General features: G+C 57.1%; 1 long non-coding RNA gene across 1 annotated transcript; it reads left to right on the top strand.

Annotated features, from left to right (window-relative positions):
- The first annotated feature begins 35 nt into the window (after positions 1–35).
- On the top strand, positions 36–15,273 carry LOC306659175. Its single transcript, XR_013763231.1, has 2 exons — positions 36–486; positions 13,878–15,273. It is a non-coding gene; the product is annotated as an uncharacterized lncRNA (long non-coding RNA).
- Positions 15,274–16,397: the final 1,124 nt, after the last annotated feature.

Raw genomic sequence — 16,397 nt, 5'->3', positions numbered from 1 at the left:
CGTTCCGTGGTGATTGCCAGTGTTCTTGAAGGAAGAGCTTCAGAAACAGCACGCGACAAGGGGGGCCTGGCGTCAGCGGCACACTCATTCAGGAGGCTTCTGGGCACCAGGTCACACAACGCCGAGGCTGTGACCCACTTGCTGGGGTCCTGAGCACTCACCGAGGACAAACCCACACCCACTCTTGTTCTGCTTCGTTGCCATCTCGTGGGGACAGAAGAGGACCGTGCCCACTGCCGGCCTCTCGCCCCACCCGAGACGTGAAGGCCCAAAGCCGCCCAACTGCCGAGGGTGCTCGCAGAAGGACAGCCCAGAACTGTGGCGCCCGCCGAACACCACCCAGCCCGAAGGCCCTCTGCAGCGGCCAAGGTAGCCAGAGCTTCCCCATCCAGAGCATCTAGGGCCAGGAGCAGGCCCAGGTGAGGAGACAGCAGCGCCTGGCTTTCCGCGGACGTCAGAGGGGAACCCGGAGCCTGGGGTCTGCAGGTGAGGTGGACAGCTGTCCTCTGGGAGGGCCTCTGTCCTGCCCTGTTTGGCAGCCCAGTGTGGGGTGATGTGCCCGCTGCTTCTCCTCTTTGAGATGTGAGTTAAGTTTCCCTCTGCCAGGGGAGCCCGGGTATCTGCAGCTCTGCCGGCACATATGCAGACCCCACCTTCTCTCCTTGTGCCCATCTGTGCCTCAGCCCCTGCGATGCCCTCTGGAGGACCCACCCGAGCTGTCGTTTCTGCCAGGGTGGGCTCCAGCCCCCCCGCCCACTGCCCCCAGAACCGATAAAAAAGGAAGCCTCCTGGCTCGTCATGGAGAGCAACTGTGCGTGTGGCCCTGCCGCCACACCAGCGGGTCCTTGCCAGTCCCCGGGCAGTGAGAGTTCAGCTGCTCCTCAGGCGCCCTGCTCCAGTCCCCCCAGACGGGAAGCACTGGCCTGGGAGGTGAAGCAATGCAGCCGCCAGCTCTGTGGTGCAGAGGCAGCTGCCACTCAAGCGAAGCAGTGCCTGTAGGTAGCGCACTCCGCCACGTGAGGGCGCCTCTGCCGGCTCTGGGGCCATGGGGAGCTGGGCCAGCGCAGGTCCTCCTGCCAGGACCCTCATGGGGAGAAGCTGGCTGGGCACAGGGATTTCCTGAGACCCCCCTGAGCCTTCCATCCCTGACCAGTTACTCCAGGTCACAGCAGGGGGCTTGGCTTAGGGTGGGTCTCCAGCTGTGTGTGCAGCTTCTCAGCATGGACTCCCCTAGGCTCCGGGCATGATGGCAGGCTCGCCTCTGTAGCCCCGACTGGCCAGGACCAGGATTCCTGTGGAGAGTGGAGGGAGTGGCCCGGTGGGCTAGGTGAGGGGCACAGTGGTGAGGCGGGACCCCAACACCGCCCCTGTGTGGCAGAGACCAGCTCTCCTCTCACTGGCCCACAGAGTGCTTTCTCTTGCATGTCCCTCCCTGTCGACCCTGTCCCTGGACTCACGGCATCCGCTGCGTGTCTGGCAGTTCTGTCTGCTTTGGGAGGCTCTGTAGCGGGAGCAGGAGGTGAGGGCAGGAGGTGCGTGGCACTCTGGCTGAGCTCATCTTTACGAATAGGACTTCCTAGGTGGGGGTGTTCCGAGACCCCTCCCATGGCCAGGTGGAGGTGAGCAGGCTCTTTGGTGGCAGTGGCAGGTCATCCTATGAGCCTCTCAGTGAGGTCCACCTCCCCCCCATGCCCATCTGTGGGCCATAGGCTCCTCTCCATGCAGTGTTCCCAGGCAGACAACTCTGCCAGGGAGAGGTGGGTGCCAAAAGGCAGGAGGAGGGTGAGACCCGTCTGTCCAGAAGTGGGCGGCGACACTCCTGGTCTTTCACGTTGTATTCTGGCCCTGTTCTTGTGGTCGGGCCCTGGTGCAGGGCAGCATGTGGTCCCTGCATCCCACAGCCTGCTCAGGCCCCAGCCAGGAAGCTCACTTGGAAGTTTGTTCACGGCCTGCCACACGAGGGCACTGGACACAACCGCTGTCTCCATCGCTCACCAGGGCTGCTTCCGAACTTCAACACGGGGCGACATGCGCCCTCGCTCAGTGTGCCGCTGCCAGCTCAAATTGCATGCCTGTCTCAGGTCTCCTGCCGGCAAGTGAGGGCAGCGAACACAGGCCAGTCCAGCACCCGGTGTCCGTGTGCAAACACAGAGTCCCTGAGGGACCTGCAGGGCGCAGGTGTCAGCCTCCTTCCTCAGCCCGGGCCGGGCTGTGGCTGGCTCTGGAGCTCTCCTTGATGTGCCCATCAGGTGGGCCTCAAGGGCTTGGAAAGCCGCTCTCTGCTCAGATCCCAAGCAGTCTATGTGGCAGGGCCAGGGCCAGGCGAGGAAGGCAGGGGACTGGGGGCAGGGCGGGGCCCCTTCGCAGGTGCCTGCACCCATCTCCAGAACCTGGACATTGATGGACATCTTCCCTGCTCGGAGCCAGGGCCTGGACCCAGAGGTGACTTGGACCATCTGCTCCCAGAGTGCTCATGTTGGGGGTCAGGGTTGGGGGGCCCATGGTTGTCAGGGAGCAACAGTGGAAGTCATGGGCACAGTGGAGATGGGTAGCTGAATGCCTCTCAGCTTGGGCTGTCGCAGTACCAAGCCTCCTGGGGACCCGGCTCTGATGCCAAGGAGGTGGGCTGACTACCTAAGCACTATTCTCAAACCTGAGGAACCAGAGCATCCTGAGGCCCCACGTGGGGAGGGCTGGGCTGTGGTGTGGCCATAAGGGCAGCTGGCTGCCCACCAGGCTGTCTGTCCTGGGTTCTCTCCCAGGATGCTCTCATACTTCGGCCTGAGCAAGGGATGGCAGGAAGAGCGATCGCGATGCGCAGCAGCCAGGGTCTTCTGCTCTGTAACCCTGGCTCCCAGCCCAGGACCCCAGCCCCCTCAGCAGAGAGCAGAGGGTCCTCCCAGGTGTGTCACGCCAAAGCCGGTGCAGGAAGCTCTCGGCGGTTCCAGTACGCAGTTCCTTCCACCCAGTTAGCGGCTGCAAAAGCTCTTTCTTCTGGAATAGCTGTACATGCAAAGTTGCAAGACGAGCACGGAGAGCTCCTGTAGACGCTTCGCCCAGCTCCCCTGCGCGGGTTCCATGCAAAACAGTCTTGGCACCTTCCAGAGAGCCAGTCGGGAGGCTGGACCAGGTCTCGGCAGTCCCTGATGCGGCGCCTTTTCGGCTGCCAGGTCCACGCCGCACTCAGCCTTCTGTCTCTTTTCCCTGCAGTTGGTGGCAGGGCCTTATTTCCCTCCTTGTTCTCTCCTGGGCTCTTGGTGAGAACAGGCCGTGTTCTGGAAGGTTCTTGGACTTGGTTTGTCAGATGCTTTCTCATGATTTACTTGAGCCCAGGTGATGACCCTCAGTCCATCTTTGGGTCAGGGCTGAGGTCAAGACGTTTCCTCACTGGTGACATCATCCTTCATTGTAAGGGGGAGCCTGCCGGGTCCCCCCCCCCAATAGGTGGCCAAGGTAATGGATACACACAGTAGGGGAGACACACTGAGGCCATGCAAATACCCTTACGCTCTCGCCCTCCGACTCAGCACCAGAGGTGGGTGGGCCTCACCCAGGATCACTGCTGTGCGGTCTGCCAGCCCTGCTCCTCCGGTCCCGTAATTAGCCTTTTCTTTGGAGAAGACCTGTCCCTTCTCCCTGTTCCATTTTCTATTCAAGTATGATGTCTGCATGGACTTGTGGCGATTTAACCACGTTGTGGGTTACAGAGTCACCGAGAGTCCCTTTGATTGGCACCTGGGTCCCTCGACACACCCCTTCTTTACCTGAGCACTTTCTTCCTTGCTGGTGTGCGGTGTCCCTGCTCCAGGCCACCCCTCCCAGGGAGCACCGGTCCTTCTGTCGGGGGAGAGTGTTTAGAAACCAGGACCTCTAGAGCTGTTGTGCTTTTGCTGCCAGGGGACAGAGTTTAAAACACGCTCACACTAACCTAGGCTCCCCAGGTGTCTGTCTGTCCACCCTCCGTTTTCCTGTCTCCCCTCGTCCATCCACCTATCCAGTTGTCCATCATTCGTCTGCACCTGTCTCCATCTATCTGTTTCTGTCGACTCATCTGCAGTCACTTGTCTGACTGTCCATCACTACTACAAGAGGTGGGATCACCATGACTCAGGTTCCAGGCCACTAAAGCGGACTTGACCCCACCTCCCCTTCCTGTGTCTAGCCTCTCTCTTGGTGGCAGCACTTGGCTCCCACCCTGTCTGCTTGTCCACTCGTTCTTAGTGCACACGAAGCCGTTCCAGAGTTGCTAACCACGTCCTGCACAAGTTCCACAGGCAGAGTGGGGCGGGGCGTGCTGCTGCATCCCTGGCCTCCGTCTCCAGGCAGATGGCTCTTCTCCAGATGTCAGTCCCCCAGCCCCAAGAAATCACCCTGGCTGCTGGTGGCACAGCCAGGTTCCTTTGCTGTCTACCCCGCGAGGCGGTCTACCTGCTGACTTACACGTGCACGCTTCCGTGGGTGCTGCGTGGGTGCTGGCCCTCTGGGTTTTGGCACACACATAGCACACAGACCGGCCATGGTCGGGGCACGGACGGGCCAGTCCTCCCTCCTGCTGCCCCTCTTCATCCCCTGGCGTCCCCTGGCAGCCTGGCTCTGTCCTCCCCTCCAGCTTTGCCGTTTCTGACTCAGATGGAATCCTGGGATGCGCAGCACTGATGCATCCACACAGATCCCTCTCTGTGTCCCTCCCAGCCCTGCTCCTGCTCCGTTGCGGTGCATGGAGTCCAGTCTCTGTCTGAGGGTCACCTGGTGGCTTCCAGCACAGCGCAGTCTGACTAGAACTCTGCGAGCAATTGTGCACAGGTTTTAACGTGCTTGTGAGTCCTGGCTTTCGGTCTGGGTTTCAGGATGGGACCTACAGTGCTCCACCACCGAGCCAACCCCATCCTCTCTCGTTCTGGCACAGGGTCTTGCTCCGTTTCCGAGGCTGGTCTCAGACCTGCACCCTGCCTGCTAGGACTACAGGCGCCACCATGTGTGAGTGAGCTGCTTTTCTCGGATGACAATCTAGGATGGGTCGCTGGTCACATGGCAAGCATAGGCTTATTTCATAGGGAACTGTTGTTCAGAACAGTCACGCCATTTTACAGCCCCGCCAGCAATACCACACCTTCCTGTTGCTCCGCATCCTGGCTGGTGCTCCATGCAGTCATGATTCTGTTTGTGTCTATCCGTTCTAATGAGGGCAGCAGCCTCTTATTGGTTTTGATGTGTACTAATGACTAATGGTACTGAGCAATCTTTCACATGCTGAGCTTCCACTCATATTTTCTTTGGTGAGATGTCTGTTCAGATTGGTTGACTTTCCTCCTATGGGATTAAGTCTCTGTGTATTCCAAACATACACATTAACCAGAGAGATGATTCAAACGATTCCTCCCAGGTGCTCCTTTGTCTTCTTGTTCTCTTAGAGTGTCTTGTGAACGGCAGAAGTACTTAATTGTGAAGGCCGATCTATCAACTTTCCTAATGGCCTTTTGGTGTTGAAACAGGGAAATCCTGCCTTCATCTAAGTCACTCCTGGGCTTCCTTCTCAAATGCATGGCTTTGTCTTACCTTGAAAGCAGCTATGATCCTTTTGAGGTAATTTTTGCCTACGGGGCACAGTGTGGGTTGAAGTTATCTCTCGTGGGGTGGCTGCTCCTCCACATCCTTGTCCCCACCCTCACTGTAATGAACTCTTCCTCTTGAATGAACCCCCTCTGCTTGGCCGGATGGAGCCCCTGCTCTGTGGTCACATGTCCTGGAGCATCAGTCGGTGTCACCGCACACTGGAGCACAGGGGTGAGAGGCCGGCCACTGGTGCATCAATGCTGGACACCCAGACTGGTCCACTGGGTCCTGGGGTGGGGCAGGCTCTCCAGGGACCGTGACTGTTCCAGCCCAGGGTCTGGAGCCCAAGGTGTTGGAAATTAACTGTCAGCGACTTAAATTTACAGCACCTCACAGAACCAGGGCTGCATGCCAATGAGCAGCCTGCCCTTCTGAGCTGGTCATGGACACCTACAGGGTGCAGGCCCAAGTGGGCCAGGAGCAATGGCTGCTCGGTCAGTTTTGAAGCCCAGGGATCAGCTGCTCCTGCTCAGAGCACACCCATGGTTCATGAGCATTGTGTGCATGTGGGACAAGAGGCTTCATGTAAGAAACTATTATATTCTTCATCATAACCATGGAAAATTCTTACTGAATTCATGTCTTGTTAAAAAAAAAAAAAAAAAAAAAAGGAAATGAGCTGCTTAGAAAAGTTTGCCCCCTCGTGGGCCACCCATCTCCCAGGCTGCACTTGGGAAGGACTGTTCTCCGGGACCCTCCTGGGAACACCCAGGCTGGCCTGGGTCTCTTGGCAACAGTGACAGGGACTCTTCTGAGGCAGCTGGGGGGGCTGTCCCTAACCCAGACGCTGGCCATGCCTGTGAGTGATACCCTGAATGTCCACCTCAGGGGACACCTGTGGTCAGCCTGGGTTCCAGCCAGACATGGGAGCAATGGGAAGCTAGGCCTGAGGTCAGCTGAGGCGGGTGGCAGGTAACACCTGTGCAGGGTCAGCTTGCGGGCAGCCTTGGTGGGCTGGCTGCACTTGCCCTTCAGAAGCAGAGGCCGGACCCTCCTCGTCCCTTGATGCAGGAGCTCCTCAGGTGCCTGGTGCAGTCGCCCATCCTGCTGCGGGCGCCTGCCACACACTTGCCTCTGGTCCGCGACAGCCGGCTGGGTGGGGTGCTCTTCCGTGTCTGTGGCTGTGTGTCAGCACCCACCTCTGACCTGTGGCCCAGCCGGCCCTCCCCAGAGCTTTGCAGTACACACATGGTTTCTCCGGGTTTTAAATATCTGCTTGAAAGGTACCTTTGGGGTGTGATTCTTGCACTGCTTGTGCTGAGGCTCACCCAGGGACAGCAGTAGATGTGGCTTCACTGGGCGCTCCCTCTCTGCTAGTGCATGTTCTGGCTGCTTGTGCCTCTGTGAGTGGCGCTCCTCAGACATCCTCGTAAGGCTCCTGTGTGCTGGGCAAGCATCCCTCCTAGGGCACACTTCAGGGCAGGCGCACGGAGCCTCGGACCCGAGGCCCAACCCACAGAGCTGCCGCGGACTGTCTCTGGCCCAGCTCAGCTTCGCTTTCATTCTTACTCTTTGTTCAGAGTCCTGTTTCTACCACATGGCAAAGGCATTTCCCAGTGTCACTGAGTGATCTGCACAAGGCCTCAGACAGAAACCGAACAACTGGCTGGAAACTGAACACGCTCCTTGCTGCCCAGCGACCCAGTGTATAGTTCATCCTTTTCAGCCGGGAGCTAGTGGCCTGCAGGCCAGTGTCTGCTGTCTACCATGTGCCCATCTTGATCAAAGCATTAATGGACCTTTCATTACACGGCCATAAGGCCATTAGTAAGTCACGTCACTTCTAGAGAGTGTCAGAAGAGGGAGCCAGGCACCCCCACCCAGGACTGCAAGCAGCTGCTGTAACCCAGATAGGAAAGGAAACCAGGGACCGAGGGAGACGGGCGGCCACTGTGTCATGGTGCCTGTGCCTTGGGGCGTGAGTGTATGGGGGCCCGCTCTTGTGTTTGGTCATGTGTGTGTGCATGTGCACACATGTGTGCATTTGGCTGTGTATGTGTGAGCACCACTGTGCTTTGGGTGCTTGTGTGTGGTCAGGCAGAGGCCTGGGAGGCTGGGCAGTGGAGTCAGCCCCACGTGAGTTCTCCTGAGCAGCCAGCACATCAGAGCAAGCCAGCTTGTCTCTCTAGGAAGCATAAGACTGAGCTGGCTTCTAACACCCTTGGGCTGTTGTCTGAGGTGTCCACCCTGGCCCTGGCCACTCTAGGCTGACGCAGGCTTAATGGGATCCCCAGTGCTAAGATGATTGGCAGACAGGAGTGCAGGCAGATCTGGTGAGAGGCACCAACCTTGACGCATCCCCGTACCATGAACAAAGCCCAGAAGCTTCCATTCAGCCCCCATGCTGGAAATACCCCTTCTTCTTTCCCCAGGCATGACCCTTCACTCTAGCAGTCTTCCCAGGAGCAGGCAGGGCAGCACAGGGGACTGCGATGATGGCTGTGTCGTTCCAGGCCTATGCCCAGTCCTCAGAGCCCGGGCACACACACGCACACCCTGAGGCCCAGCCCATGTCTGTGCCCTGCAGCGTGGGCTGAGCCCTGTCAGTACTCTGGGCTCCAAAGATCAGGACCCACAGCTCAGAGCAGCCTGGCTGCCTCCCTCTGCAGCAGTCAGAAACCATCCATGAACAAAGAGGCCACAAGGGGCACTGCAGCCACCAGCCGGTCAAGCAGATGGAGGCAAGAGGCATCCAGGAAGAAACAGGCAGCCCAGGGCCCTCCTGGGCCACGTGGCCACAGAGCCACAGCCATTCCATGCTGAGGACACACCTTCCCTTAACCAGCATGGGTGGGGACAGAAGTCCACAGCGTGCCCTCTTCCAGGAGACCTGGCTCAGCCTTCAAGCAAGGGCACCTGGGCGCACCCAGCGCCCTCTGTCCGGCCTGGCGCCTCACTCCCCTCCCCTCCTCCCATGCCCGGCCTGCCTCCTGCCTCTCCCCACCTTCCTCCTTTCTCATCAGATGGACACCTCAGGTGCATCCCCTCCAGCTGCAGCAGAGTCACCTGGGTCTGCTCCAGGTCACCTGTCCAGGAAGACCCAGCCTGCTGGCTCCTGGATCCCTGCAAAAGGGGCCAAAAGAGGCCACCAGGGTCCCCAGAGGGCAATTGACAGAACTAAGGGCTCCTCCACTCCCCAGCTGTCCCCATGTCCCATGTCGCATTTCATCTGCCATCACTCATGGGAAGCAGCTGGGCCTGGCGAGGTGGGTTCCCTTGCTTCCCACTCAAGATGGTCACTTGGAGTTGAGTGAGGGTCTCAAAGCCAGGGTCCCCTCCGTTATGGCAGCAGTGTGGTGGAGAGGAGGGGCCAGGGAGCTCTTCTGGAGCTCCAGCCTTCCCCACCAAGAGGGAAGCAGGAATGACCTGGCATGGCCCTGCCAGTGAGTCCTGGTGAGTCAGGGTCCCCCAGAGAAGCAGAACTCATGGGACACTTGCAGTCACATGTCCAGAGTGAGATTTTTAAAGAGGGGGCTGGAAGCCCATGACCTGCCGCCCACAAGCCAGAGTCCAGGGAGCAGATAAGTAACTCCAGTCCAGTTGGAGGCCCCACACCCAGGGCAGAGTCCTGAGGTCTGCCCCAGACAGACAGGAAGATGTCATCTCCATGCCAGTCAGGCCCTCCAGGGGCTGGACAAGGCCCCTGTGTTGGGAGGGCCATCTTCACTGTGTCAAGCACTCATCCCTTGTGGACACACCCAGAAGAATGTCCAGCCAGTGTCTGGGCACACTGTGGTGTGGCCAAGCTGCACAGAATGTTAACCATCACGCCATGTCAGCAGGCCAAGACCCTGGCCCACCTGCAGGCCTGGACCAGAGGTTTGCTTTCCAGGGAGGAGTCAGAGGTTTGTGCTGCAGGGGGAGCCAGGCACCTGGCAGGCTGAGCTCAGGGCCCAGGTCCTGCCCAGGAGTCCATGGGCAGCAGGCCTTGGCTGGCCAGGAAGACTTCACTGAGTGCCAAGGTGATGTGGTCAGGAGTGCTGAGTCCCGAGACTCGGCAGTGGACATCTTGTCAGTCACAGATCTTCAGGAAGGACGCTGGGCCCTGCCCTTGGTCTCACAGAGCTCTGTTTGCTTTGTGCTAATCAGCAGATCTCCCCTTTGGCCAGATCAGGTGAGGCAGGCAGTCCTGTGCTCTCTGTGCTCTCTGCAGCAAGTGACGTGGACATTTCTTTCTAGCAGGAGGGAGTGGCAGGAGTGAGGCTGTGGCCAGCTGACCCAGGATTCTGGACTGGGAGGGCTCCAGGACGAAGCTAGGGAAACGCCCTCAGCGTGCCCACCCTCCTCCCCCCAAGCCCTCCTTCCTGTCAGGGTCAGTGCGCCCCTGCTTGCCTGCAGCGACTCGGCTTCCTCAGCTGAACTCGTCAGAGGTACACAGATGGACTTGAAAGCAGGTGCTGTTGTCACTGCTGACCTGGGGTCGGTCTGTGTTCTGAGTCCTGTAGGGTCAGTGTTCAAAGGGAGAACAGCTAGTGAATAGGGGCTCAGGAGAGTCAGGGCAGTGGAGAGTCACAAAAGCAGTAAGAGGGCTGGCCAGGGCAAAGGGATCAGGCAGCTGTGTCCACCAGCTGGCAGACATCAAAGTGAGGACTAAGGCAGGAGGAAGACACCCCCACTCTGCCAGGACTCCCAGTCAGGGTCTCCCGGGGCCTTGAGAAATGCTCTGAGCCAGGACAGTACCTGCTCCCCATTGCCAGCCCTGTCCAGGGAGGTCAGGTGTCACTAATGACCAGCAGGCAAGGGGCTGGGGCCAGCCTCCTGCTGAGGCTTCTGGAGCTGGGCCAGGGCTCTGAGCACAGGCATCTGGTGGAGTCACAGGCCGGAGCCTCCAGGTCACCAGGGAGGCTGTGAACCTGGTGGCGTCTACGCCTTCTCCCTGGGCTCCCCTGACTCCGGAGTCCCGGGTGAGGCCCATCCAAGGTGCCTCCCACCTCCTGCTTCCCACCCTCCTCCCTCCCCACCTCCCTGCCCTGCTCCCCATGGGTGTGGTCACCAGTCCCCACCTCAGTCTGGCCTTGGTCCTCAGTGTGGGTCCCAGACCCTCACACTCTTCTGGCACTTTCCCAGGAGCTGCTCTCCTGGGTCCCAGCCCCAGTGTTTTCTCTCCAGCTCTGCGTATTCCTGGGACCCCTGGGGGACAGTGGACTCTCTAATGGGGAGAGACCTCTTTGCTGGGTTTGGGGTTTGTATGGTGGCTGAGATGTCCTTTCCCTCTCTGTTTGAATTTTCTTACAGTCATATGCTGTGCAGTTTGGGGTTAGTGCTCTAAGGCTCCCTCCCTGCCACCTGTCCTCCAGTAGGTCTGTGGCACGGCTGTCTGTGCTGGATCCCTGGTGGTGTGACAAAAGGACGGCCTTGGAGTCAGGCCCTGCTGCTGCCCTCTCTCAGCCACCAGTGCTGTGACCTGCTGGAGAGAAGGGCCACCTGCTGAAGGGCAGGTGCTCAGGGTGTGTCTATGGGTAGGAGAGAGATGAATTTTGAGAATTGGCTCCTGCAAATCAATCACAGAGACTCAGAGCCCAAGACCTGCGTCAACACGCTGGAGACTCAGGAGAGCCCACCTTTGGTCCAAGTCTGAATTCCAAAAAAGACCGACATCCCAGTTCAAAGCAGACAGGAGGAGCCCCGCACCCAGCCTTTTTGGTCTCTGCAGAACCCCCATGGATTGGCAGGCCATCCCCCTGACTCAATCAGTGTACCCTCAGAGGCATGCAGAATGTTTGGCTGAATGCCTGGACATTCTATTGGCCCAGTCGACTTCGGAGATTTGACCTTTGTAGCACTGAAGAGTCCTGGGGCCACGTCCTCCCCTGCTCTCTGCTCTGTGAAAGCGTCCACAGTCTTTATTACTTACTCATTAGACTGCTGTGAAACCAGGAAGAGGGAGGCCCAGGGCCCAGCATGGTCCCGTTCCGCCCTAGGACAGAGGGCCTCCCAGCATCCGTGCCAGCCTCAGGGGCTCTCCTCTATGAGCGCAGGGCAGGGGGTGACCTCAGAGATGAGGTTGGCTGGCAGGAGTTTGATGCAGCGCTGGCGCCTGTCTCAGGGCTGAGGAGAGACCCCTCAGAGAGCCGGGAGGGGAGGGTCAGCTCAGGCTGCTGAGGCCGTCCAGGGGGTCTTGTCTGCCGTGGCGTGCTTTCTGGCGGTCTGGAAAAGTCTGCTGCGCTCTCCCTAAGCAAGCTTGTGAGGAAGGCTCTGTCACCCCCCTGCACACCTGCCAGCTGGCCGTGTGCTGAGTGAGGTGACTGGTCTGGGTGTGCAGGACAGCCTTTGGGGCAGAGGGGAGCTCCAGGCTGCAGGCTCGCCCTGCCAGGAGCCCTGCCATGGTTTGTCTCCGGACGCCCTGGGGAGGCTGTGGGTCTGGCACTTGTGGGAATGGCGGCACCATCTGCAGCTGGCTCTGATCCAAGCTGCCTCTTTGCGGCCCACAAGGTGGTGCTTGTCTCTCTGCCAACAGCTTGGTGTTTCCCATCAGCTGAGACCCCGTGGAAATCCCCAGTGCAAACACAGACGGCGGGGTCTGCTCCGCAGCTGTGTTCTGACATCAATCAGAACGCTGCTTCCCAGCCCGTGTGCACAGCTCCCCTCCGCATGGACGGACGGGCGCCGCCTCTGCAGCTCTCAGAGGTGGGTGTGGGGCCTGTCGCTGGGACCTGCCACCAGCCAGGTTGTGGTGCAGCCGGACACCTGCTGCCCTTGTCACCCTGCCACACTCACTTTCTATCACAAGGTGAGCCAGGCCTAGCCTTACCACTCGGGTGCTTCAGATGCCAGCCCAGGGCCACTGGCAGGCAGGCCCTTCTGTGGACAGCAGCCTCAGGCCCCCTGTCCACAAGGGCACTCATAAGCAAGGAGTTGAGAGGCTGACCGAGCATTGGCCCACAGCCTGCATGGGAAGCAAAGAAGCCCTGTAGGCCATCAAGACCGAGGTCAGGCAGGCGAGATGGCCTCACTCCTGATCACTTGTGTGGCTCCAGTCTGGTTGAGACCTTGCCTGCCTGTGTGAGGCAGTGACTGGGGATGGGGGGTGGGGGAGAGAATGTCACATCCCCAGAGAAGGCAGAACTGGAGAAGGCAGGGCAGGAGGGGCTCAGGGAGCCTCGGACCCCGAGGCAGAACCAAGTCTGGTATGCCTGCGTGCACATGTGTGTGGAGCGTGAGCGTTGTGCGGTGTGGTGCACTCGTGGGTGAGGCACATGTGGCCGTGAATGGAGGATGGTGGAGAGTGGGCACAATGGACTCTGGGACTGTCCAGTGACACAGGTGCCAATGCCCTGTGCTCCCACAACCTGGGGAGTGACCGTTTAGAAATGGCATGCTGTACTTTTGACAAGACTCTCTTCCGTGTTTGCATGTGTGCAGCTCACACCCTGGGCAGGTGATCGTGTGATTCGGAGGGGCAGCCATGTGGCCAGGAGGGGCCAGGACCTGGCTCCAATCAGCCTGGAGGGGCACCTTGGGTGCTCTCTCTGTCTTTTGGGGCTTCAGCTTTCCTTGGGGCTGACTGGACATTCTAAGAAAAGGCGATTTGGTACCAACCTGTTTAGAAGAAAGCTCATCACACGCACAGAGAGCAGCACGCGCTTTCAATTGCAGCAGTTTCCCGCACAGGGTGGGGGTGTGGCGGTCTGTGTGATGTGGACACCTTTGTTTTCATTCTGTGCGAGGAAAGATCCCCCTGCTTGGAAGTCAGGTTAAAAAACCAAAATCAGAATAACCTTCCGACTGCCCTGGATCCGAAACTGCAGATCCTGCCGCCTGCGGCCTGGAGGTGGGCCCCTCACCCCCACGGGGACCCCTAACCCCCACGTGGACCCAGGGCCCACTCCTTCTTGCTTCTAACAGCAACTCTTTAGAACCTGTTCAAAAATGTTCAAAACTGTGAAGGCCATAAGAAATCTAGAACCTGGCAGAGGCCCACATTCTAAATGATAGGAAGCAATGAAATCGGTGGAAGTGCAGGTGACTTCCCTGGACACTGTGGCCCCTGCCGCAGCTGGCTTCCCGAGGAGCACAGACTCGTGTGCAAGCACATGATCCCCTGGGAGAGCCATTGGCCTCTCCTGGCTGGAGGCTCAAGCCTCGGCAGCACACAGCTGTGCTGGTCCATAGCGCCAGCACCCCTGAGGACCCCACTGTACGTGTGCAGAGCCAGGCTGGTCAGCGCCTCTGCCCCATGCTCCTCCTGCACACAGCCCCAGTGTGCACACCCTGGTGTGCTTCAGACACATTGACTGAGAGGGTGCTCGTGTCCACTCTTTCAGGAGAAGACAGTGCATTGATGAAGGCAGCTCTGCATGACCTCCATTCCGGCTGGGGGATCCTGTCCACAGCCCGGAAGTGCAGCATGTGAACAAGACTGGCTCCCTGTTCCGAGGCGGTCCTGTTGCCATCACGTCCGCAGTGGTCCAAGGTCACCATCTCTAGAGCTGAACCAAGAAGGGGTGTGTGTGTGAGGGTTTGTGCACGTGCACTGGAGCACAGCACCTGGATGGGCACCTAGAAGCTGATGCACAGAGTGAGATATGCAGCCACAAGTGCATGTAACATGCAGCATTGCATGAGGATGTTTTTAAAGCTAGTAGCTGGAGGGAGGAATGGCTATGTTGTCTGAAAGTGTTAGGTTCATTTTATATTTGTGTCAGAAGAAATCTTCCACTCTGGTGCTGATGGCAGAGTGGTGGTGGACCAGGCATGGTTCCCTAGGTGAAAATCAGGGAAAGCTTATAGGATCAGACAGATATGCTTTTTTTGGGTGGGTGCAGAATCTCTGTTGGGAAATGCACTATTAACTGCACTCGTCCAAGAAGGGCCCATCCTTTCTGTTGTCATTCAAGCCAGCTCCTGACTCACTTGGCTAAGATGCTGGCCCAGATCAGTGCCTCTCTAGCTAAGCCTGATGTCAGGGTTTGTCTCCAGTCTGAGCTCTTATTCAGCCTTCTGTGCATGGGTTGGTCTCATTTTAAAGACTGTACCCTCTTGGTCCATTGATTGTACTCAGAACTGAATGGCAAACAATAGCCTGTATTAGTAAAAGCTGTCACAGAACCAGGGATGAACTGTGGGGTCAAGTCTGAAGGACTCTGCAATGCCAGTTTCCACAGATAACTTCACTTGGCTCCCTGTCGGCCTGGCCGCCTCTGCAGGAGCTGCTGGGGCTGGTTCCAGTGTGTACCTGCAAGAGAACATCAGCTGATTAGGATCTACAGATGTACTTTGAGACTTGCCCAAATTCAAATCCCTCTGGATTGATGAGATCGTTGTGATTTGCATGTTGGGTGTAGGTCTGAGGCTTGGTAAGCCCTCCCACCCTCCAGATGTTCTAAATCACAGTTCTATAATTTTGTTTTCAAAGGCTAATTATACAGGAAGGAGATGCATGTAAATATGTACAAATGCTTATGAAGTTGTTATTGTTTATATGTAAAAGTATGTACATAGGAAAGGAAAATGGCTGCTGAATGTTTTAAATAACACCCCATGTACCGAACTGAACCGGCACCCCTGCCACACTCCTAAAAGCACACACTGGGACTGTCCTTCCTCCTTCGATACCATTGCTCCCATTCATATGTCAGAGGCACCTTCTCTTCATCTGATAACGAAATCAGAACTGGGCTTCTGCCAAAAAAAAAAAAAAAAAAAAAAAGGCAAATATTAGCATTTACCACTGATTCTGCTGGGCTGGTGATGAGTGTCTGCAGAGCTCTAGTGTTTTGAAATAAGGTGCATTTTCTAAACCCCACACCGCACATGTTATTCCAAACAGTGGGCTGGACTGCATTTCTTTGAGCATTTGGGCTCTTCCTGCTAGCTCCTCAAACAGGAGAGATCTGCATAGGAGGCACCACCTGATGGGGCAAGAGAAGGGATCCTGAAATGCTGCCAGGAGTGTTTACGGCGTCACCGAGGCAGGGACAGTCACATCATATTCCACTAGCAGTCACCAACCTGGCCATGCTGTGTGCTCAGCAGAGGGACCCAATTGTTCGGTTTACCTAAACTGGAAATCCACGTAGGCTGCAGATTCCTTGGTGGACCCCTGTGGGGTTGGCCTTGCCCCCACGGTCTAGGGCTCCAGTGCGAAGGCCCAGACTGTACCTCGAGCCTTCTGCCCTTGCAGAATCTGTTGCCTTCAGGAAACCTGAGTGCCTTACGCAGCTTGTGAACACTGGCGGGGAGTCAGGGTGGGGGCGTGCGCATGGCTTTGAGGCATGGAGAGCTGATCAGCACTTACCATCAGTCCATCACTGAAACCTCAAGCTGGGTTGTGTGTTTTAACACAGTAATGAATTTAAGTTCAGGCTCAGGAAAATCATATGTGAATATCTGTATCAAAGCATATATTTGTTTACTGTATGTTTTTTAAAAAGCTTTATTGTAAATTTATGCAAAAATGAACAAGACTTGTTTTCTCATGTTAAGAAGCCAGTTAGTATTTGTGCTCTCTGAGGAAATTCCTTAATAACCACATTCTAAACATGTGATTTCTGTTCAGTGCTAAACAGCATTCACAGGCCTAACCTAGGTTTGTATGGTGATCAACTACGAAATTTTACACATATTTTTGTATTGTGATTCCTACAATATATACCAGAGAATTTTTACTCATTTGTAAATTATTGTACAGTTTTAATAAAAATCATTTTAAATCTTAGAATATCAAAGTAAGTCCCCCTAAGGATTATTAAAATTTGAGCTTATGGGTCATATTAGCCATTTCTGCATTTCTGTGTCCATTCTCTGGGGGGGAAAAGCCTCTTACCTGCCAGAAAGGGATCTGG

Source organism: Sciurus vulgaris, assembly GCF_902686455.1.
Source record: "Sciurus vulgaris genome assembly, chromosome: 4".
In the NCBI taxonomy this organism is placed as follows: Eukaryota; Metazoa; Chordata; class Mammalia; order Rodentia; family Sciuridae; genus Sciurus; species Sciurus vulgaris.
Note: the sequence above shows the minus strand (reverse complement) of the source record. Positions and strands in the feature narration are given on the sequence as shown.